The 26,133-nt window shown below is 40.9% G+C and overlaps 1 protein-coding gene across 13 annotated transcripts in view; it reads right to left on the reverse strand.

Moving 5' to 3' along the window:
• bru3 (CUGBP Elav-like family member bruno 3) overlaps positions 1-26,133 on the reverse strand; it is a 590,175-nt gene that overhangs the window by 239,964 nt on the left and 324,078 nt on the right. The gene's annotated exons all lie outside the window — the stretch shown is intronic.

Below are 26,133 nucleotides of genomic sequence, written 5' to 3' on the forward strand. Positions count from 1 at the left end.
AGGGAGAGGAAGACTCGATAAAAGTGGAAAGTTGAACGGAGATGCGTTGAGCGAGAGGGCAAGAGGAGAGGGATAAAAGAGGGGCAAGGAGGATGAACGGGAAGAAAGGAGACAGCAGATATCCGCGTGCTGTTGTAACAGAGGGCGCTCTTTCTATCCGTCTCTCTTCATCCCTCCTACACTCTCTGTAAACTGGAGAGGGGTTAGACACGGGGTTGCCTACCCTCTGTGTGTAGCGAAGTAGCAACAGGCGGCCGCGATTCTCTCTCTTCTGTGTCGCGGGGACGATGAGCGTCGCGCGCCACGTTTCTTGTTCGCGGCAGGCGCCGCTGCCGTCGACGCTCTGACGTCACGGCATCGTGACGTAGGCGTGGTCACGGATGCGCACTAACACCTCGCCTGTCACCGTTGTCATAGTGACTGCTTCGCCGATGCCCGCGTTTCGCCGTCGTTCCCGATACGTTCCCCCGCGCCTCCAACCCTCCGCCGCCTACAATCGCCGCTCGCTCCTCTCTCGAAACCCATCGAGTAACCCCCTACACACCGGTTCAACCCTCACTCCATCCTCCTCACACCCTCTTTTCCTCCTACCTTTACACTTTCCCTCTTTGTCTCTGTTGCTCGCCTTTCGATCGCTACCTTTCGATGTACGTCGCGCACAGCTTGAAATCCCGGGTGGAAAGAAGAGAAAAAGCCTGGTCCGCTCCTAAGTGAAACGAAGAGGATCCGCCGGAAGAGAGAGCCGCGGCCCGTTCTATACACATATATGCGCGGGTATACGCGCGTTGTCACGGTAACCATAGCTCAAAACAAGCCTGCGCGTTTTTCAATTCGAATGCACTCGCTGGGAAGCGATGAGGTTATAATGAAGTCCCGGCGTACCCGCCCGCTATGCCTCGCGCGTATTGCCTTCGTGTTGCGTAACGCGACCATTGTCTACCAGCTACACACATTTATAAGCATGCACGGAGAGGGAATGTATGAACTCAGGGGGGGACGGATCCTAGCCCCTTTCCCGATACTTTTCGGTCGACGAGAAGAATACCTGCAGGCTGTGCAAGGAATGCACCGATTCTATCTTACGTATAGAATCAACTGTATATTGTCCTTTTTTCGAATCCTTAAATGACGGATGCTCTATGATTAACATGGCAGACATACCACATCACTAAAATCTAAAAATGATAATTAACTTTTTATTAATTTATTATCCATGTCGAAGTGACAGAAAGTTTCTTGAAAATCCTTGAAACCAGGGGAGTAGAAATAATTGAACAGAGAAAGACCTAAGCCACAGAGGTTCCGAATTGTACGTCGCAGCGACTGGCATCGCTGGTGGTTATTATGCATTAGAAACGTAGCTCATGGCTCATGCACCGTAAGCATCGACACGATCAAGTTCCGCCTAAAGCGTCTGTCCTATAGCTCGATTCAAACTCAACCATTAGTAGCGTGGTGGCTGTTATATGTATCTGGGCCTAATGAGATTTCCATGTAGTGTGAATGAATTGCCACGGATGCATTCGTACATATACAAGGGGTATACATAAGCTGGTATATACAACGTTGGATCATTTCTGCACGCCTACCGCATTCCTTTGGTGCTTCATTAGCGTGATTACTTTTAAATTACTTAGGGAACAGTTAATAACAGCAAGCCGGTTTACGAAGCTGCAGCGAGTAATTTAAAATTATAACCATGTCAGCTCGCGGAGTACATAAACTCTTGGGATAAGTTTCCGAAGCGAGCCGGAGAAGCTTACGATTTTTATTTGGATCGTTGACGCGGAGGATCGTCTACGTCAGGATAAATTAAACGCTGCCTCGCGACAAAGTTTTAGTTTGCCTTGTAACGTAAGAAAATAAAAATACCTCGTTACAAGCGTCGCGGTGCGCGCAACTTTATGGCAACCTTTTACCGCGAAAGTTGCCTTTAACGCAAGATAACTTTAGAAAAATATGCAAAAAATTAATGAAGCGACATTTTAATCTTTTTTTTTTTTTATTTAAATGATTCTGTTATTTAGCGATCAGAAGAGATAACGAGAATTCAATTTTAGGTCCAAAATAATGGTTACAAGTTCAATTTCTTCGCGAGTTCGCTTGGTCGAAGTTACGCTTGGATTCAAATGGATTCTTAATTATCCTTAATTCGCACCAAATCGAGCTTGCGAACGTGACGAGCAGTACGACGCAGCCCGGTGTCATTAACGAAATAATGGGAATTAATTTTGATTAGTGCTTCGTTTCGGCAAATCAATCGCGCTCCCGGGAAAGCGATTCAATTCCGCCATTACGGATACCGACGAACGGACCACGCGCATGCAATAATTTAATTCTGAAGTGTGGCCTTTCTGACAATATTTGCACACGCATATGAAATCACCGTTCCTCCTGATGGTCCTAGTAATTTTCTATAACCTTGATTTTCTATAACGCATTAATGATTTCTCTGATCGGAAGAATGTAATATTTTTATTTCTATTTTTCATTCCGTTTATTTTCTGAAATGGACTGGTGACATTTTCAAATTTACGTAGATAGAACCAAAGAAAATCAAATAGCGCGAGGAAACGGAAATGCTACATCAATTTATGAGGAGATACGGTCGATGTAGCTTTCAAAACGATGAATTCAAAATCGTGTACAGAAACGTACATACAAGGTGTCCCACAGCTTTCTGTGCAAACTTTATCAATGTATTTTACAATTAAAATTAAAGCCATTTATTTTTAATATATTATTGTAATATTTTGTTAATAATATAATAGTGTAGCTACTGAAACACAGAAATAATTAATAGAAACATGCTAGCATTGACTGACTGCTAGTAGTACAACTAGTCCTAGCGCGCAGTAGTACAGGTCAGTTATAAGTCAGACATTTCTATAATTCCACTTGTATGTGCTTGATCTTTGAAAAGCATCGATGCTATTTATTTAATACCATGTTAATTACTCATTTAATACACGTTCTTGTTAAATTTTTAGTTATAAAACACACTGACAAAATTTGTACGCGAACCAATGGGACACAACCTGCACATGAACGAGACATTAGGGGATTTGTTATTTCAGACGAGATAATTATAAAATAACGACGACCGACATAATCGGTTCCCGTATATCCGTAATATAAGAGAAAAATAGAGCCGACGTGTACAGGGTTCGTGCTTCGCAAAGCGGTTCTATAAAGCAGAAAAAGCGGGAAAATACACGATTCTACGTACATGAAATTGAGTTTAAAAATGTTTGATGTTGATTGTAGGTAATTCAATCAGAGCGTAGCGAGTAATGAGACGGAAGCGGGGCTAAAACCCAGCTCGCTTGGGCAAATGCTCGTCGACCACCCTCCGTTGCCTCTAGTACAAACCCACCCCGTTCACCACCTCCTTCTCTCTCCCTCTCGTTCGCTCTTTGCCGATTCTCTCCGCCCGTCCCGCGTCTTCGTTCCCCTCGATTCCCGACTTTCTGCCAGCAAATTCGTTCGTACCGTGAATATGAATTAAGTTGATACGATTTGGACAATCTAGCATAGACGGGAGCGGGAGAGAAGGTAACCAAGAGCCATTATATCGAAGCAAATCGTCCGGTCGCGATTTTCCCTAAAGTGGATCAGTGTGCATCGCGTTGGAAATGAACGAGTACACGCGTATCCCCGTTTACCAGCTATCTCGTCGAGTGATTTTAATATAACTGGAAAAACATGTTACCGGAATCATTTTTTTCCGTTAAATAAATCGAATCGGTTGTTTAAAGATGAATAATGGTGAGCAAAGCGAACTATTGTACATTGTTGAATATTTAGAAAATGTCTATGACTTCTTTTTTTATAAATAGAATTTTTTATTTATCTCAAATAAGGTTTAACCCTTTCGCTACCATCACATCTGTTTAAATTATCTCAGTATTTGAACTCAGTATTTGAATAAAATTAATTTCACCATCAAGTTTTATTTGTAATGAGAAATATTTTAACATAAGTGCCTTTTTTTATTTTGTTAATTATTATATGAAAATTTCTATTACATGTATGCTATTTTAAAATGAAAATGCATTACAAGAGATGACAATAGTTGCCCCTAAAATATCCACTGATAATTTCAAACAAATCTCAATAGAAGAAAAAGAGCAACTTGTCAAGATTTATCATAATGTATCCCAATCTGATTGTTCCTTTTTTCAGTCTATGGCACCCGAGGACAGCTGCGAACGCGTATTTCACGCAGCTACGCGTTCCCGCTCGGCGTTTACGCGACGATGTATCTTCAGCAGGCGGAGTTTGCGCGAAGAAATTTACACATTTGCGAATAAGATACAACTGTGGCTGAAGTTGAGATTTATGCGATATAATGCTCTATACGAGTTATTTCACGAGCGTTTTAACTATCGTACTTTGTTACGAACTTCATGTTATTCGTGCTGAAATTTGAATAACATCGTAACAAAGCGCTAAAAGTACGTAGGTCTGTGATATCTGGTAATTATCGTAAATTAAAGATGTAAAGAGACGACAGAAGGAGAAACAAGTATGGTGAAATTCTAAAAAAATGAACGTTATTAAAAATTATAAAAAATGAATCGCCACACAATAAGAAACAGAAGGACATAGTCGACCAGTTAATGAACCTTTCGATTCCGAAATGACGTCGAACGGACGTTTCGAAAATGGCGCATTCCACGGTTGATGAGTGACGGACGTCCAATCACTGGGATGACAGTCGACTCACAGGAACCCGTTTACTTGCTCCACTAGATATTCCCGCATTTTTACCTTGCAGGAATTTCAATTTTTCCGATCGTACAAGGCAGTTCCCGAAATCGAATGGACGTCAAGCCTCTTCCGGCTCGCGGCTCTACGAATACCGATATCTCCGAGATTTTTATCCTCCCTATCTATAGCAATCCACGGCATCGCTCTTTCACCCACGTTTACGATCGGTTCAACCTGCTTTACGACCGTTCGACTTTTTACCCCTTTCAGTCTCCTTAACGACTGTCCGCTCTGTGCCGACCTCTTCCCTTCCCATCTTCTTGTTCCACGTCAATTCTTCCTTCTTCCCTATCCTTCCTTATTTCTTATTGGAACAAGTAACGCGATGGAGAAAGGTATTGCCTTCTATGACTGGTTCGAATTTCAATCTTTAAATGGGTGCTGGGTTCTCATTACGTGAAAGCTCTTATTTTCTGCGTTGATAATGTAATATATAATATCTAACATAGATGTAGTTGATATCGAGACACGTTGGCATTGATTGAAATTGCTAGTAGTACTAATACTACTATCGCGCAGTAGTATAGATTCGTCATAAATCAGACATTCTTATAATTTCATTTCTTTGTGCATGGAAATCAACGTGAATCAATCCCTGCTGTTATTAGTAATAAATAAGACAATCAATAATCTTATACGCTTATAACCTTGCCCTTTAACGGCCTGCTGCATTTTTATTCTTGCCTTATTCTGCCCAGACCTATTAGCAACGTCTTAAGATATAATTTTCACACTTTATGCTCCTCGTTCTACAGGTGTCGCCAAGGGTACACGGAAGGTTACATTTTTACACCAAGAATAATGTTATTACCGGTCATATTTGCGTGAAGATATAAGCGCGAAGATGTTCTGTTCGGTAACGGAAAGATCCTGGCACAGGTGTGGATGTTATAAAATATTACGGTTCGCCCATAGTCGTAAAGATAATCGATCGTTATTCGATCGTACGACCACTCTCACCGGACAAATCGAAGAATCTTCGCAGGCCTAAGATCGTCGTTTAAAGAAAAAAAGAAAAAATAAAACCTCTGTCCTGGAATATAAAGCATGCCACAATTTTGCGTTCTCTCCTTTTACTGCGGACCATGTAATTACCATTTAGCGTCTACGAGAAGCATACCGGCAACGATACGACGCGATTCCTCGGTTTTATCGTCGGTTGGTATACGATTTAAAAGGTCGTGCGATCTGGGCAACATTTGCCCTTAAATCGCGTGAGCTGATTCCTTTATAACATTTCACGTCACGAGGGCTGCCGTAGCAAATCTTTTATCGTGCCTTTGGCAATAGACGCAAACGATATCAGATCAAGGAGGACAAGGAGCTTTTTTTCCCTAGAAGGTTACATCTGTTCCGAATCATACCGTTCCTATCCTTCATAAAATCCCGGGTACGCGACCGACGAGGAGGCAGGGTAGCGGACGGAAGAGGGAGAAGAGCGGCTCGGTTGTTATTCCGGTACAGCTGAACTTAATTCCGTAACTCGATCGGCCGCACCGGATAAAACGTACCGACGGTTCTATCCGGTAAACCCCATTACCTTCTTGAACGACTACGGTTCCTCGTCAAGGCTGAGTTACGAGAGAGGCGGGTGAAAGAGGAGAAGAAACAAAGCGTGGGTAAGAGGAAGAAGGCAAATGGTAGAGGAACGGTAGGGTAGACCAGGCGAAAATAGGACACGAGGATCGAACGGAAAGACTAAGGGTAAGGAATTAAAGGCGTAGAAAGGATGGAAAAGTAGATGGTACGCGTAGAGGGTGTAAGAAGAGACGGAAGGTGGAGCGAAAAGAAAGAGGTTACCTCGAGACAGTGCTGGCGGGCAAAGAATGGCTGGTACCACAGAAAATGAAATCCCTTTTAGCCAACCGGCGCGGTGCGGCCCCTTTTCAACGTAAAGGAAGGTTCGCCTCATCTAAGGCACGACATCGGCATCGGATTAGCGTAAAATCGAAGGGCGCTGACTTGGTCGCTCGTAAATTGGCTACAAAGTTTGGAGAGAAGACAGAGGCGGCTGTGTCGCTGTTCGTTGTACCAGTGGTGGCGATAGCGATGGCGGCGGTAGGTGGTGGTGTCGGCGAAGCACAAAGGGAATCGATTCCCGGTGAATCGCGATCCACGCTTCAGCCAACTCTCCCTTGCTCCCATGCGCCATTTTGTCTTCCCGAATCTGTGACCATCAGCATGCAAAGTGGATAAAGTTTCTAGACTACACTTTCCGTCGCCCTTTCTTTACTCGCTTCCGATTCCTATACCTGGCCTCGCACCACCGTCACTACCGTCGACTCCAGCCGCTATCACCACCGGCTCTCCTTATTCCTCTCCTCTCCTCTCCTCTAGCTTCGTTCCTATTCCAGATTGTTTCTCGCCACCTACAATCTTTCCTTATCCGCCTGCACATCCTGTCTGCTTGCGTTTTTCCTTTCATCCCGTCTCTGATTTAACCTGGACCCTATTCCAGCTTCGCGCGAATCATCCCTAAAGTTGGGACCGGTTTTACAATACCGCCACCGGTTTCGAAGCTGGGACCGATCGAATTCGAACGCGTTCTCAGGGATACGAGATTCTTTACGCGGTAGAAAGAATCAGGGGGATATGGATATAAGTGTCCTGGATTCAATTTGGAAATGTACTTTCGAAACTTGCAGGGTGGCTCTCCATTGTGTCGATACAGAGGAACTTGGAATTGGGGTAGCGATATGTCTAGTCTTCTGCTGTTCTTGTCTTTTTGAATCAAAATACTAACTGATTAATTTAGCTTATTAATTATTAATATCTAATTTTCTGTAAAATATAAGTTTCAATAATATGTTCAAGACGAATTGCAGTTCGCAGCTTTTGACCCAGATAACATTCGTGTACGTGAAATGACGATCTAAGAAAAAGATTTTGACGGGACGAGGATGGATACTAAAATTTTACGAGAATCCAATATAAAGTGGATAATATATTCTATCCCTTTTCAAATATTTTAAAGCACACGACCATATGCAACGAATATCATAGTTGTATCACAACTAGACATTACCTTTTATTTTATGACAGATAAAAAAGAAACTATTTTAAAAATCGATGAATTGAAAATTTATATTTTACCTACAAATAGCAATTAAAAAATAAATAAGTATCCGAACAATGCTCGTTAGTGTTGCTTATTCCATTGATGGTTGCGTGTTTTAAAAATCGTCGATAACGACACAAGGTTCCATTATTCTCACAAATTATTGTTCTCAACATCGTATGTCATCGAGGGCAACTGTTAGTCCAACAATATCGATTATACGTAATAATTCTTTCTGTTTGAATAAAGTTGATCATCAGTCACGCAGGTGAAATTGCACGTTCATTTTCGCATGATCACCTGTTGAAACGAGTCTTTTATCATTGTTAATTATCGCTTTATCACTACGCCCTCGTCTACAACTATTCATTATACATGCGTGCAGTTCGATATCGAGCATCGCGACGCTAATGTATGCATCCAGACAGATAGCAATATGCAGAATGCACTTCAGATACAACGTTACAACAATAATGGTGCATGCTCGTTTCAAAGCAAACAGTGGTACATGCAATGTCTTGCTTTTTTCAATTCAACTTTATGGTTAACAAATTGATAGTATCTTTTATCTCTGGCAGATCTTTCATATTATTTTTATAGTATTTTTAAATTATTATTACATAAAATTTCAAGTGCCTCGTATGAATATTTCTATTCAAATAAATAAAAGAATTCCTAACACCAGCGATAAATTTCTATGAAAATTCTAACGTTATCAAAAATTCCATCTAAATCCTATGAAAATTTCTTGAATTAAAATCTATAATATCAGATATTTCGCTCGTTCTCGCCTTCGATTGTATTCTCGGAAAAACTCGTTAAGCCAAATGTAACGCAAACAACGGAACAAGCCGGCGGAAATTGTACTTCTAATTAAAAACCGGCAGAAATAGTTTTTCTCGTTATGAAAATTTTCGCAGCCCGAAAGCTCGCGTTGTTCCCGCGCAAAATCCCGTCCCATTCAGGTACAACAAATTAATTCGTCGCGTCGAAAGTTCGGCGTCAATTAATATTTCCGGAGTTTATTATAAATTTACGAGGCTCCGCGCCTCGGATGTTTTCACGCGCGAAGCCCCCCCGACAAACGATCGTTGACAATGCACCGGAGAAACGACTACCGTTTGAACAACGCTCTCTACCTGGGCAACCTGTTTTCGATATCTCCCTATCGCCAGCTACATTCCCGTCCAGACTCGAATTTCAGGATTTTGCAGAAGAGACGAATCCCTGTCGTTCGTGTTTCACGTCAAGTGTTATCGTATCACCTGTCGGTATCTCGATGATGCGCTGATAGCAATTCAGTTGATGCAGCTTGTACGCTTGTTACGATGATGCAGACTTCGCAGAGGAGGATCGAACGACGCGTGGAATCGCATACACAATCGATCGAATGTTAAGGATCAGCTTGTATTTCAACAGAATTAATGCAAACTCTCAGGTATAAAATTCATTTAACTTGAACAAGTGATCCAAATTTCCTTTTTTATTTTTTTTATTTTCAGAGAGCGAAGAAATCTTAACGAATCCTTTTAGACTCCACTAATGTATACCATAATTATCTGGTTGGACATTAGATCAGGAGATTCTAACGCAATCTCCCAGAGTCTTTGGCAAAATTAATGGGGGTTCCAAATTCCTTGGACTTCCAGCAGAGAAGTTTCAGTGGAGAAAATACCTGGTGGTTGAGAGTCAACGAGATCCTCTTAACGCTAGTTACTGCGTAATCCACGCCTCGAAGTTGGTCTCAATCGAAGCCGCATAGTCCATAATTCAATATATCCAACCCTTACCACGACCTTGCCCATCTGCTCTTCTTCTTTGTTCCATATTGTCCGGCTCTTCCCGAAGAAGCTGAGATTCTGCCAGGGTTTTGTCTTTCTATGATTCCGCCCTGACAGAATCCAGCTTGGGCTCCAGTGGACACTGAAGAGAAAATGGCTGGTTCGAGTCACCCTCCATCGGCTCTGCACCTCTTAGCCCGTAATTGAATAACGTGTCTCGAAGCACGATCGGCCTCTGGATGCCGTAATATACTGGCCCAGAGCTTTTGCTTGCACCTCAGCAACTTCAATCTCTCCACCGACCTTCCCTTCCCTCGCTTTTCTTTCCCACTCGTCGGCTGGATACACCATGGGAGATTACTCCTTGGATGGGAATAAATTGCTCTGTTTTATGGCAAAATCACTGTTTGGTCAGTTTTTTAAGATTGGAGATTAAAATTTTGAATTTTGTTGAAAAATTGCTGGAACTTAGGTAGGTACTTGGAGTTTGTAATTTAGACGTAAAATATTACAATTAATAAACTTCATTATTTTCTGAACTGAATTCCATGTATTTTTGATAATCAAAATAAACCATCTGACCTTTATTTCTTCAAAAGTAGAACTACTTACCGAAGATATTCTATCGATTATGCGTCAATTAAGGGAATGATAGGTCAAGGTAATTATTTTTCTTCTTATGAATTGTTCATGATTTCACATCTTTCCTTCGCTTTACTTTCACACGATAAATGGTACCCATTAACAGTTAACTGTACTGATGAACGCGATACAAGGGAAATCTTTTCATCGTTCAGGTATTAAAAGCAAAGTAATATGAAGCGTCTGAGAATAAATAATATGGAATCGATATTCCAGCAGCACGTAGTTTATTCCGCATTCCCTCGACGTAAATAATATCGGCGTGTCTTTGCATCTTATAAGCTTGTGCGTAGGCTGTACGCGGCTTGTTTGCGAGCAGTCGAGAAACAGACTTAATATATTGACCCTATTATGGCGTTATTACGCCCGAATACCGATGCTCTACACTGTTATACACACACGTATGCGTGTATGTACAATACCGTTCAAAAGCTAAGGATCGTATATTATATCTGTGTTTTACAACAAATTAAATAGTGGCATATTAAACCACATCAATTGAAAGCTCAAACTTTAATCAAAATAACAGCCTAATTGTTTCATGAATATTTTTGGTACCAAATAATTGGTCTTTCATTAAAGTAAACAATGAGTCTACCAACCAAGCCTTCTAATAGCACTGTCCATTAACGAATATCCTGAAGAATCCATAATGAATATGTAGCATAACAACTCGCAAAATCCATTACAATTTTGGGATATAAGCGATTGGTAAATTGGATATTCGTTAATGGACACATCGAAGCTTCAAACTGATAAGTCATAAACGATATTTAGCAATGCTCCATCACTATTATCTATAATCATAAAAATAATAAAAGTACGTGTCGTTGTCCTTAACAAGGTGTTTATTATCACCGATTAGGGAACGGGTATGTGTTAGGTAATACCGTAGAAAGCCGCGTGGCGTTCTATCGTGATCGATGTTAATAAATTTGAAACGCGGAGAGGAGATTAAACAATCGGTATGTTCCGACACGTACGTACATAGGATTAGTACAAACCCGGTGTTTAAACAGAGGATGCCGATATGAATATGGCGCAATATTACCTCGATTCTGCCGGCAGAATAAACGATCCTCCCGGAACAGAGATATTTCCGATGCGGCGCCAATTAAACATAGTAATAGAGCGGAGCACGGAATTTTTTTCCTTCACCCTTCCCTCTCTCGCTCTCTCTCTCTTTTTTTTTAATTCCAACGCGAACTCGCAGCCACCAAAATTTTATCCGTATTCCATCATTCGTCCGTTAATTGCCTTACGGTTCTACGGTTCAAAGTGAATTTCCAATAAAGTGCAATCGATTTTAACGGGTTCTGTTTAAAAAATATATTTTCAGACGCATCGACGCAACGTGTAATTTAAATCTACCCAGAATTTTAGCTTGCCCTACGAGTTTTGTTTCCCTATTTTTCAATTTTCAACATTGATTATGTTCACGGTTCCCTATTTTCTTTTTTTTTCCTGTCCCTTTCGTAGAACCGTAACAATAAACGCGACACGCGTGTACGTGTATTAAGGCGAGTTGTGTTTTTGCGAGAGCAAGTATTTACAAAAATATTGTTCCACGGTTGCCTCGTTGAGTGACGTTGCAATTAACGCGAGTGAATGGTTTTTTTTTCGCGCACGAAACGAAGGTAAATATTATGTATCGACGAACAGGTAATTAATCCGACAAAGGCTCGGCAAATAACGTCGGCACACTAAAAACATTTGCGCGTTCGGAAAATAAACGCGGTATGGCAAAACGCGACGAAACTTCGACAGGAATGGAAACGGCTTTAGTGCCACGACTAATAACAGCAACGTCATTAAAATTTTTAATTTATGTACCTTCGATATTTAATTCAGTTGTCGATGCTGTGAATGGCTACAAGAGAACTAATTTTATGCTATTAATATTAATACATATTTTATTTTTATCATACCCCGTCCGTCGTGTTATTATTTTTTCTCAGATGTAGAGGAAGATTAATTTAAAAATCAAGGATGAAAATCTTTGTGTATAAAAATTAATGAATAATGAGTTTAACAATTTAACAATTTTCCTTCAAAATTTGTCAGTAAAGTAATGGTTGAAATTTTGAAGTATATGCAGATTATTTGCATCATAAGGTTACACGGGCAGTTATTCCAGGAAGATAGAAGTTATCTCGTTGCGTCGTACCTTTGTCGTCGTCGGCTAAGTATTCCCAGCAAACCGTAACGAGGAAAGCGACTTCTCCCAGTAGAAAGTGGCAAGTTTTAAAATCACCTTCCAATCGGATAAACGTAGAATTACTCTGATTTGCGCTGTGATTCTCCGCCGACACGGTCCTGCTCTTTCCCAACCCACAGGCCAACGTCTGAGTAGCTAAGATGACAAAGTTTCCGGTACGGTGACTCTCTCATCCAGAAACTGTTCCGTTATTTCTCCTCTCCTACTTACTTACCATGGAATCGAGCTATAATTTACCTTGAATTTAGAGGTATTAACAGCTGAACTGATTCAGAAACTTTTTCATCGTCACCCAACTACAGTTGCTTTAATTGAATTTTCTCATTACTTAATTAGCTAATGTTAATTGGGATATTGATTTTGATGCAATTTTTATGTGACATTAAATTCAACAAATTTGAAGGGATGTAAACAGCCCTCAAAGTAAAAATGAATAATCCTTCAGTGCAAAAGGTACAATAATTAATGTCTCATTCAATTAATATTAAAAAAATTCAGGAAAGAAACTCAGAGAAAAATGATACACGGTTTCATATCGACGGGATCTTTTTTTATTTATCAAGAGCATAAAATGCAAGCTAATTTATCTCGGTTCATCAGCTCAACCTTTCAATCCCAATACATTCTGCATATATTAACAATTTCATGTGAATTCAGTAGTGATACGTTAAATAGGTCGCATGCAATACACATCGTTGCAGCTCAATATTGTTAGTTAAACGTTTACAATTGTTATGCAAACTTCATCAGGCGATCGTAAATTGTGCAAACAATCATGCAAAACTTAATTCTTGAAAACTGTATAGTGGAAAAAATAAACACTTTTAATTTCTATCATCCCTGCAAAACAAGACTCCAAAAATTCTTAAATTAAAATAAACTTAACATTACTGTTAAATTTTTTGATTAATTCTCGACGAGATGTTTCAATTCAATAAATGTAAGGGTTAGTTTTAAATGACCCAGCATTCATTACCCAAACAAAGAATCAATGTATCCTTAAATTTTCCCATTTCATATTTCTCTATCACGAAAAAGAAAAATCATACAGATAATGGCATTCAGAGCCAGAGGTAGCCAATATTAATATCACATAGTTCAGATATGGGGGATCCGCACAAGGAATAAGAGATATTCCTCGACGTCATATTTCTCGCGTTTTCCCGAAAATCGAGCAAAAGAAGAGGAAATCGAGCGTGATGTCGCATGGGCGGGAAATTATCCCGTCATTGCATAAATGCATAGGCTACGATGGAGAAGAAGTGGGACGTGGGTCGAGCACTTTGTCGTGTCCCCTAAAATATGGAGGCTCCGTCGCGTTTTCCCTGGTCCTTCATGGATAAGAAGAGGAAGGACTTCTTACATATTGCGTCGGCACTGCATAAATGCATGCTATTCAAGCAGCGCATTCGTACACTTTATTTCTCTTTTCTTTTATATCCCTCTTCGATTTTCTCCTACTCTCGTTCGCCTGTTTCTCTTTTTTTTCTTTCTCACGGTTACACGATTGTCTTTGTACCTACGTGTCTTTTGTCTCAATATCTGTCCACGTTCTTGTTTTCTTTTTCGCCGCACGGTTACCTAACCATCGATGCATAATTTGTTAGTTATGTAACATTCAGCGCCGGCTACGTTTGCAACGAAACACAAATGCCGTCCCTTCGTTTGAACCTACGAGTGGACAAACCACGTGCTGCACTTAAGCGATTGCTCGCACCCATTGTGGCTTTTTCCGGCGAAACGAAGATTCACCACCCCGTGAAACTCGGGCCCCCACCGGCGTGAATCCATTCTACCCCGGGGCTCTCCGCGTAATAGCTGTTAAGGAAAACATTACAGGGATATATCACAATCTGTTTGCGTCAATTGCACGCGGAACACTATGAATACGTAGAACGGGGTTGAAAATGCACGGCCGCCACGCGGAGAAATGGTAGTTAATTAAAACTGAAATTCAAGTTTCCGCTGGCCGAGTTGCGGAACTCTTTTAGAAACGGAAATATTAGATCAGTAAGAAGTTTTGTCATTCAATTAGGTTGAATTTCATTTGCGAGTAATAAATGGGAATCTCCTTGATGAACGCTGGAATACTTTGGATGTATTGTACGTAAATTGCTGAATGAAATAATGATCTTTAAAATGTTTTTGTAAACGGGTAGCAGGTAGCTCTTTGAAAAGAAATATTAACCACTGCCTGTTCATTTTTATACAATTTTTCAACCCTTCGTTTGGATTCTCTTCGGAGTTGTTTAATTTCTTTATTATAACATTCTGCAAATTAAATAGCCCCTGCCCATTGATAATAATGAATTAAAATTTTATATAATGAATGTTCACAGCAGCCTACGCAAAGCACATTTAACATTAACCATATTCATGTTTTGTCCAGAGAGAACGGAAAAGCTTTTTCGCGAATTTAATAAAACAACAAAATCGCCTCATACGTTATAAACTTCTCTGTTATTTTACAAAGGAAACATGGACAGGATTAACAAAAATATAAAAAGAATGATACATCGCGCATGACATCAGGTACAACGAATTTTTAGTTTCAACTGAACGACGTGGAAACATAGTACGTTGCTTTGGGGATGATTAATAGGTGTGCATTTCACTAATGCTCCCGACCTGTTTTTCATCTGAAAGGAAGATGTCGAAATTACAAAATAAATAGACTACCGTCAGTAATATTCATGAAGTTCAGATCAGGCTGGGTGAACAGCAAATTGGAAGAAGGTGCCGAGAGCTTGCATTTCTTACTAGTGATATTTTATAAATTTTGTCCATTTTCTTTTAGCAAAGACAGTTATAACACTGTCTACTTTTGATTGCTCAGAAACAAAAATTGAACACTTTGATTATTTTGCCAAATTAATTAATTTTTACAAAAGAATAAAGAATTGAAGAATCGATGAAATATAGAGGGTTAAGCATGAATCAAGTGCTTTGGCATCGGGAGAAGCATTCTTGGGGTAGAAATGAAATTAGATATTGGTGTAGGCGCGTTATTGCGAGCTCGAATTCGGCGTCCGAGATATCGAGAATTGCTTGTTCGAAGGGGAAGAGTTAGGACAGCCTGGTGATCCTTAGAGCGAACACGAAGGGGTTCGAGCCGATCGAGGGGTGGTCGCACGCGACGAGAGGGTGCTCTGCTCCGGAAAATGACCTGTCACTCGCGACACGTCCCTTCTTCACCCCCTTCATGTTCCGCTACGGAACGCTCGGCTCTTCTTTACCTTCTATCGGCTCCTTTTTTTCTTTTCATTTCTCTACTCCCGATCCCGTCCTCTCTATCTTTCGCCTTTTTATTCAAATCCTCGTGTCATCTAAGAATCAAGCGACATTCATCCGTTGCATCACGAGCGGAATTTAAGCATCGAGGGAAACCAGTTTCCCAAGGCTCATTCTTTTCTCGTATGCGATGAAAATTCCTTTAAAGACGTTTTTAATTTCCCATCTCAAAGCTGCGTTCTACATATTTTACACTCGTTCAGCATGGCAATTGCATATGATTCAATGAGTAAATTTCAGTTATTTTCAATAAATTTTGATAATAACAGTGAATTTTGTAAAATACACACAATATCACAAAGAATTTTCCCATCTCACTATTGAATTTAGCCAGTAGAAATAAAATATACTGTTACATAAACAAAGGCTTGTAAATGCTTTATTGAACCGCGCCAATAAAAATATGAAATGATAATAGATTTATTTTTATTTCCATCGTGGACGATATTTTTTTAATAACATAAAACTGCTCAACCAACTATGCAATGGAAACTTTCGTACGGCAATTAGAAATAATAATACGTATATTAAAAAATTTCTCACCGCAGATAAAATTCTCTGAACAGAACTAAATTAGACGAGTACAGTTACTGAAGGAGGTCGCTGCGAAAGGGTTAATAAGACGAAACTTTCAAACTATTTCAATAACTCGACACTGTAACTGCAAAATACACCGTCCTCCCTTGGGACGAATAGGAAAGAAATTACAGAATGTTCGCGCACCCTTAACTCGCGTCTCGGTGGTGAAAAGCCGAAGAGCCGGGTTATCGTTGGCGCCGCATATTCGCCTCGTATAAACGGCGTGGACACGTTGCCTCGCGTTATACGAGCCTTCACAGATATTGCGTCAAGTTGAACGCGCGAGCAGGAAAGTTTTCTCAGGATAGCCTGCTTTCGTCGACGTGGCGGAAGTTCTGGAAGGTCGGTCTGTAATACGAATTCGGGGGAGGGAAAAAACACGGTCCGAGAGGGAAGAGGCGAACGAATACCGGTAAAGGGGGGTTGTTACAAGCGTTACGTATGTACGCTCGTTTGCAAAGTTTCCGTGACGACGTGCGTAGGACGTTATTGCACCGCCAAACCCAACCCTTTCCAGCCGGAAGTCTCTGACACACGACGGGTCGTGAGTCGTATACGTCAAATTTATAGGAGTGGCTAACAATCTTTCAGCACCTAATGCGGAGACATGGATGTTTCTTCTTGAGAAAATAAATTGAAATTGTCGAATGAAACGTTAATTATTGAAAAAAAAAAAAAGAAGTCTTTGGATTTGTTCATTTAATCTCAGCACACGTAAATTGGAAAGTTGAGAAGATTACGGAGGCAAGTTTAAAAAAGGATTATTAAAATCGGTTTAATTGTGATGGGAAAGGAAACTGAAGATCAATTGCGCTTCATTAATATGCACCGAAGACGCGAAGTAATAATAAATGGTCTTCTTGTTGATTGCCCTCGAGGTAAGCGAAATGAAATTCTACATTATTCTGATTAAGGTCCTTCAGGATACGAATTTAGTGAAATAAGAAGTTCTGAAAGATGTAGTAAATCGTTTACTTTTTTCCAAGGGCTATTTTTGGACCCTTTTCAAACTTCAATGAAATAGAACATAAACGCTCAGAAAGCTTAATTTGTTTTAAATTTTCTATGATAATCTTGTTTGATTATTTATTAGTTTCATTTATATCTCCTATATTTGATATATTTTGCTTCAGTTTTAGGATCAAATAGATAGTAAAACTGATTTTATTACGGTATTACAAGTTTAACAAGGTCGTTGTAAACTATTGAATTGCAAAGTAGAGCGTTTCATCCGTCATGAAACAGTCCTCAGGGATGCGTAATGAAATTCAAAAGCCTTAATGTATTTTACTTACGACCATCAATTTTAGTTTACATTAAGAGAAGGAATAACTGTATGAGAAGCATGCTTCGCGGGGATGCTGCTCCACGACCCTTCGAGATATTGGAATATGATGTTGCTGTCAAATTTCGCGTGAATAATAAACGTTCTCTTCGTTCTCGGGAAATTTACATTCGAGGATGCTGTTCTTTATTCAACACTGACGCCGATCGACGTCTTAACATCGCAGAACTGAAGGGAAATCGAAATTGACGAAGGAAAGAATCGTTTGAAAGCTTTACGAATATTTTTGTAGAATATAAAAGTAACTAATTTACAAAATTTTTATCACCGAATCAACGATCGCTATCCAGTGCAAGGTGGATAATTTTCGGCTGAAGTGTGACACGGAGAAAGGGTTAATAAGGAGGTCGGAGAAGAAGATGGAGTTTCTGTTTGAAAATCCTCTATGCTCGAAGAATTCACGCTCGGTTTCGAAGAATTTGGCAAATGTACATACGAACGAGACGCGGTCGTGATCGTGTTTTGAACGAATCGAAAGAGGATCATCGACGTAAGAGGGTTTCAACGTACTCCAGAAGGTGCGAAATGCCGACAGTGCCGTATTTACAGGACTCGTGCTCGAATGGTATGTCACAGCAGATCAATACATTCTTGTACGCTTCACCGAATTCGCACGACAAGAGTTGCTGGCTGCTGGTACCGTACTGTCTGTGACAGCTTCGAAGATAGACGGAGACCCAATAAATCCTTAACGGTAATACGAGTAGTCTTGCGGTTTCAAATTCGATTACGCGAACATCCTGCTTTTCATACCGTTCGCTTTACACGGGTCCCTTTTGTCTCCGAATAATATTCCACGCCCACCGCTCGACCTAGAAACCTTTCGAACATAATCTATGCTTCTGGGACATAAGCCGTGATTTCTTTTACAGAATCTTATCTATTATTTTTATTATTTATAACTTCAAGTACCTAATACCAATATTTCTAATTGATTAAGTTGAAAAATTTCTCAATTATTTTAATAGGACTCATCCACGTTTCTTTCCCTACAATTTTATTGTCAGACTTAACTTGCTACCAAGTACCTAGACGTCATCGGGTGACTGAAATCGTACTCCAAATTAAGTGTTGAATATTTGAGGAGATCTAAGCGGCTTTGAGAAAAGCGAAATACGATCCCGTCTATTCAAACATCGTTCACTTTGAAAAACTGTACAAAACCTTCCAAAAAATTTCCATTATGTGTCTATTATTTAAAAAAGAATGGCTATAGACTAGCACTACTCCATTATAATTTATTAATTTAAGAATTAATCTTTTCGCTTCAGACTCTGTCGCAATAAAATGATTAATCAACACTGCAGTAATACGATAATCCAAAATCCGAGCCAATGTAAGTTTCCTTCCCAACGACGCGACAGGAATATTATTACACGGTGTTGTCAAATTCTGCGTAAGTTAACGAAATTCGTTGCGATGTAAACAGACTGTCAGCTGCAGTTTCTCTGCCGCGGCACAAAGGCAGACAAAGAAATGGGAATTATAGGGTAGACAGCGGTGGATGCAAACGCGAAACAGGAACAAAAAGAAAATCTGCGAACGACGTACTTAAGGGTTCCCATCTACTACGGTAGCTAGCAGGCATTATCGTGCGGTCGTAATTTATATTGGCATACTCACGCTCCTCCCCCGCACCCCACCCGGTTCAAGGGGTAGTTGTAAGAACTTGGTATCTAATGTGTATCGCCGCTGGTGGTGCTTGCCGCAACTTCCTATAACCCGAGCTTCCCACCCGCCCCCTCTGGACCATTCCAAAACTCTCCTTTACCTTTCTTCCCTCTTCCTTTATGGTTACATTCAACCGAAATCTATCGGTTGGTCTGGATACAACGCAAGCAATTCTAATTGTCCCGAAACTTTACGGATACCTCTCGATGCGTGCTGCGGGGTTAAGTACCATGAGGGTTTTCAAACTGGGTCGGGTCACTCGAGCGTCACCGATTGCATTGCGAACAAGCAAGCATACATCGATCCTTTCAACTTCTGATCAAATGATTTCCTTCGATAACGTGCAGCACGGATGATTGGGTCGGTGATTATTGACGCGTCGATTGCCCGTTTCATTAAATTATTACGGATAAGGATTTTTAATAATATGAATGTTTTGTTACTCCCTAATTATTTTGATCCACCGGGTATTATTTCGGCAGAGTGGAACACAAGGAAAATATTGAACGAAAATAAATTTATTTTGATCTATTTCTAATCGGATTAAACAATTTTCGAGTTTCTCTAACTGTACATGGTATCAACAAATGTTATATTATTTTCACAGAGTTAATTTCAACATAAATCTTACGAAAAATAAATTACATTTCGCATCCTCGGGTAACGATGTTCCTTATAATGTTCTACTTAAAAATCTTTAAACGTAGCATAATAGACTATACATCTACTGTACAAGAGCAAGGAATAAGCAGCAACAAGTACCTACCAAGAATTCGAAACTAAATAATAAACTTAATGACTCGTCGAAGTTAATGATCTCCCAGTTAGGAAGAAGACTCTTCTCGAAAGGATCTTCCTTTGCCATCCTAATTACTCTAATACGATCAGGAAATCAGTCAGCAGCAGTGCTTCACTCGCAAACAACCAACTCTCCAAACAAACAGTACCATTGAAATAAAAAAAGAAGAAAAATAAACAAACAAACAAAGCAAAAGAGGAGGAACGCGACACGATGGCAGAATACCGAGAGAAATGTCAGAGAGGCTTAAGTCCAAATGGGCATGGACCACAGCACAGATCGCAACGTGCAATAATGCCTTTACTCGGAACGTCGACGGCACGTGTAAGCCCGGCTGAACGATGTAAGCCTGGCTGTAAACCTCGGGTGGACCGAAGCGAAAAAAAAAGATACGAGATTAAAAGCGACAGACCGGTGAAGACAGAGAGAAAAAGGGAGGAAGGTTAACAGCGAGAATGAGCTGGAAAGAGAAAGAGGGATGTGGTCACAGGGCGAAGGACGAAAGAAATCGACGTAAGCGCAGTAAAATCTATCGAATCAGTTTAACGAGTGTACGAGGGCTATAAATCAGTTGACGTTGTTGTTTTTTCGTCGAGCCGATAGAAGTGAGGGTAGACCGTGGAAAAGGAGGTGGAGGAGGACCGCGGAGGCGGTAGTGTCGCAACGCAACACAATAAAAGGGGTTGCCGGGGTGGTGAACTGGGAGGGCAGATGCATTTTACGAGGCACACTGCACCGATGTCCCTTCTCACCCTGCCCTCATCGCCCGATGCCCAGCTACCTCACACTTTCAACCCCATCTCTCGTCGCACCCTCTGGATTTTCCTCATGTACGCCGTTTCTAGATGCAGTTGGACGGGCGCCGGCTACCGGACACGACCAGTGAATTGATTTCGGTTATTTCCCGATCATGTAACTTGTCGAGGCTTTTACATGGACAATTGATTATTATTGCTATTCCGATAGCCGATGGTCTGGGTAACGGTTCAACTCCCAAAGGGAACCCCTGCGGTGAAACGGTCCGAATCTTTCTACAAGAATACTGACTTCCGGTTCGTCTATCTCCCTATGGCAAAGGGCCTAGGCGAGTTTCAGTTCTGATCCGGATTCGACCAGATGGACGTCATTACTGCTCTAAGCTTTGGGTAATCTTCTAATGACAGGGGCTTCAAAATCGGTCGATGTTCATTCGCTTTGAAATATAATTACGGGAGTAGTGTAATTAGAATGTATGGCATTTATTTGTCACATTTGAGAAATAAATAAAAATAAAAGAAGGGATAAAATGCTTTTAATCATTCTATAACCTGCGTTTTTGTGCTTTCGTGTGTGAAACTGATTCAGCAACACGTGCGGTTCACATATCAGGCAATTGGGTAGACAACTAGCTGCACGTTGCTGAACTACATTCACACATACGAGCATACGTAGAAACACACGTGTGCACATATCACCTATCCAATCTTCAATTTCCCATATTTCAAAATCGAAACTGTAGATTGCAAAATGACATAGAACCCTTCGACTTAATTTGACATGAGAACCGACCATTGTCAAAAACTTGTCAAATTCGAAGAGTATCTATTTTTCCATAGCTGATTGTAAGTTAAATTCTTCGCTTGAAAGAAATATTATTCCACGTCGCTCATCGCTATTGCAATGTTAGAATTTTTGAATCATTGCTTAAATTCTGAATGTAGGTCTGCACTCGTATCGAACTGAAACCCTGTATCCTATTGCTTTTCACTGAATTGGAGGAATTAACGTTCACTACAAAAGCAGATATTTCAATCACTTTCCCGGTAAGATCGATGCAATACCGCTTGCAAAACAGCGTAACAAAGTACTGCAAGCAATTTGAAGGTTTACACCAGTGCACACAAAGAAGATACCCTTTTTCCTATCCATTTCCGTTCGCGTTGCGCGTTCTTTATTTAAATTGTTCCAACAAGCCGCGAATCGAAACGAGACAGCTTTGATGTTGAACGTACGTAATATAAGTGCGTCGCGATCTCGAATTGTTTCCTTTTCTTTTATCGCAACCCTGTTACACATCAATGCGAAACCTTTCGAGACAGGGAATTCAATTAACAAAACAGCGATTGCGAGACAAGTTGCTCGCGGGACTGACACCGGCCTCGTATTTCACCGAAGCACTGCTTTCCATTGGTAAAAACAGGGATGAAAAAAGACTTGGAGACAGAAGGAGAGGAAGGGAATCGAAAAGGGATGGCGCGAGAAAGAACAACGAAAAATGTTTCCGCCAAGCAGCAGGAATTTATGGATGAACAATTCTATCTCGTTTCAGTGGAGCCCTCGTGCTCCTGTTCTTTCGGTGCACACAAACCTCTGCATTCCCAACCTCTCTATCCTTTGGCGCATCTGTGCACCGGGCTAGGCCGTACAAAAGTCAGGTGACTCGTGTGTACACCCAACACCGGACACTATGAATTATCGTCGCACCCTAAATATCGTGCCGGCCGCCAGTAACCATCCGTTCCACGTCCTTTTTTCACCCGATTTCTTCGTCGACCCGCATCCCTTCCGAATATCCAACTGGAAAAACGTTGCTCGACTTTGCGATTTCTGATAACGGTTCCATATCTGTCAGCGATGAATTAGGTGCTTTCACATTCCTTTATTTGTATTTAATTCAAAGGAATCAGAAAATAATTTCAAAAATTTGTATTTGTTTTAATAAAAATGTTTTAAATATTAAGTCTGATTAACGCAGGATAAATATAATAAAATCATATTGGACATAGGACTACAAAGGGTTAAAGAAAATTTATTAGAAGAAAATTGAAAAAATATTTCCAACAAATTCAATGATTGTAAGCAGAATTGAATGGTTTTGTCACGTACGAAAACACTTGGCACGTTTTCACGCGAATCGCGAAGTTACCGAAAGTATTTTCGTATATTTTTCTTGCCGCGGCTCGGGTCCGCCTTTTCAAACTGCGATTTCCACGGCTAAAACGTAGGTACAAATGATTGCGGTGCGCCAACACAGAAAAGGTTCTGACGTTTTCATTATTCGATTTACAACCCTTTCTGGAAATTCAGCGCGGAACCATGACATAAAACTAACTTTGCCGGGAGGCGAGAGAACACGGGGAGCAACCGTGGCTGCCAGGAAAAATCAATTTCCAGAAAACTCGACGGGTTCGTACAAAACCGACTGACCAGCACCGGGGCCGTCCCCGTTTCAAACTCCCCAGAACAGTTCGTACGAAATTTAGTTTCGTTACATGCCCGTGTTTCCCATTTTTTCCCTCCCCTTTTGGTTTATCCGGTAACGTTGTTAAGTTATCAATGCGTTCCTCGAAACGAAAATGGCACGCGATGTCGATCGATGCGGGGAAGATCGTCCAAGTTGCCGAGTGAAATTCGTCCCTCTCCATGGTCCGCGCGCGTGTTTTTCACGGATAGAAAAGAAAAATGAAAATCAGTATTCCTCGATTAAGGATCCTCGAAAGTTGAACGTCACTGCGATCGAAAGTGAAGCTCGTAAGCCGCACCTGCGTTCCGTACAAGGAGGTAACGCGTGTATAAAAGAAGGTAATACGCATGTAAATGGTCGAAGCCGAAGTAAGATTCCAACGGGACGAGAACCAACGAAAATGACGCGAATTTTTTTTCGTTACCCTCCCTGGAAAGCTTTTATGAAACGGATGGTACTTTGCGAAATGAAGCATTAGCATTACTTGAAGCAGACCTGTGCGTGAATAAAATGGATTTTACTGTTCGATATTATTCCACGTAGCCGGCAGATGGAAATGTGACATTGAAATTATAATATTATCGAATCGAACGGCATTTGATTTAAAGAAAATTACGCTACGAACTGAAAATTTCATTTTTTCATTTATGCCACTATTGATTCCAAGAATCGAAATGAAAAAGTAACCAGACCTGTTTTCCACGCAATATCAATCTATATTTGCTGGTAACTTCATCGATACTACGAAGATTGTTATACAACAGTGTAGGATTACGTTTGTGAACAAATTAGCGAGTGAACGTTCATTGGAATCCTTTGCTATCAATCTAAAAATTGAAATTCCAATAAATGGAACGGAACACTATGCTGGCGCACGCAATTTCAACGGGACCCCACGACGTTTCGGTGCCTTTGTGCCTGTTAATTTGAACGGTAGCCAGGCGAAATCGTGACGGATGTCACGTGGACGGTGCTGCAGGATATCGGATGGCTCAGAGCACGCACGATTTAGGTATCCGAATGGACGTCAGCTCAGTCGTTGACTAACGCTACTAGTAAAGTCAGTGATATGGGAGACACCTCGAGTTTTCAAGCTAAAAATCCCAGAATTAATGTTAAATTAATAATATCTCTGAAGAAATTAATATAATATTAATGGTATTTAGAATTTTCTTCCAATTATTAAATTATATTAAATTTGTAGTGCTAATTACCAATGAACCCGACAATACCCAATGCGTTAATATGTATTACTACACACCTTCACTTTCAATATAACGGTGAGCGTATTAATTAACGTTACAGTGGTTAACGTTTGGTCATCGATTACTGCAATAACTACCCTTATGAAAGCAAACATCGAAACAACTACCCTTTCGGTCTTACGTTCGAGACACGCCGCGATATGTTACACGCCACTCCTTGGCCCATAAATTCAAACGCTCAGAACCTATAAACGGTTTATTCGTTCGTGGTCCCTTAACCGCTTCCGAAGGTTTGCCTTACAGTACGTGTTCCTGAACATCACGGTTCAATATTTTCTCAACACGTAGGGGAAGGAGGGGGGTTGTAACATTCGCATTGTCGATCGTTACTAGCTGGCCGGTAGCGTGCTCTATCGCGATTCTAAATGCAATATCGGGCTCCATAAAATAGGTGTAAAGCTGTTTGGCCGTCTGTTCGATCTGTCGTCGGTCGTTGCCGGTAGCTAGCTTCTGTTTGAAGGGTGTAACCTGGGAGGGCCGGGCTAGACTCGGGTCGAACGAAGGGAAATGGGCGGGAGTCCACAAGCAGGAGGGTCTTCAAACCATCGACAGGGGCGGATTGACCGAAACACCTCCACCGCCACGGTTTTATAGCCTGTAAAATTGTAAACTTCCATCCAAGAGCGAATCACGTGAATTCTGGTTACCTTGCTCATTAGACCGGGAACAGTCTAATGTTGTTAAAGCCTTTCGCATTTCCGGCTGCACGAACCCCATCGTATTATCCATGTTTTCCTTTAATCACATTCTCTTTTTCTACTGAGAAACGTGTTCTCTCGATAGCATTCGTGATAGCGAGGTCGTAAAACGATCACGTGCGTTTCAAATACGAAATATGTCGTTTCAAAAGATGAAAGTGTATCGAGCTATTTCGAGTGGACATAAAAATGTTTACGTGTCTACTTGGTAGAAATGAAACTTGGTATTAGACAAATTTCAATACATATTGCAATTAATATGATTATTATTTGGGACTGGGAAAAAAAAATTATTCACCGTTGAAACTAAGGGGAGAGAGAAGGAAAAACGAAAAGGAGAAGGAGAGCAGATAAAGAAAGAGAGGGGGTGGAAAGAGCCGAGAAGAGGCATCGATAAATCAATGGAATATGGTAATGCCAGAATTTCAATAATTTAAATATGTATGAAGGAAAATGGAACAATCTGGAAGGTAGGGATCTGCCAGAATGTGGTACACTGAATCGCGCCTAATGAGACGCCTCGGGTCTCGCGGGAGGGTTTGTTCTCTCTTTCGTTCCCGGTTCGATCTCCTTTCCCTTTCTTTATCGCTCTATGCATGCGCGTGCACGCGTGTCGTAGGAAGGCGTCGCGACGCTAGGCGAGACGCAGGCGACGCAACCCGCGTACCGGAGACAGCTGCGGTAAATAAAATAAATTCCAAACCGAATATACAGCGACGAAATGTCGCGGCGCCTCGTTACAAGCCGTTTCTGTCTGCGTAACCGACGCGACGACGACAACCTGGCGTTC

This window comes from Osmia lignaria, chromosome 11, assembly GCF_051020975.1.
Source record: "Osmia lignaria lignaria isolate PbOS001 chromosome 11, iyOsmLign1, whole genome shotgun sequence".
NCBI lineage: Eukaryota > Metazoa > Arthropoda > Insecta > Hymenoptera > Megachilidae > Osmia > Osmia lignaria.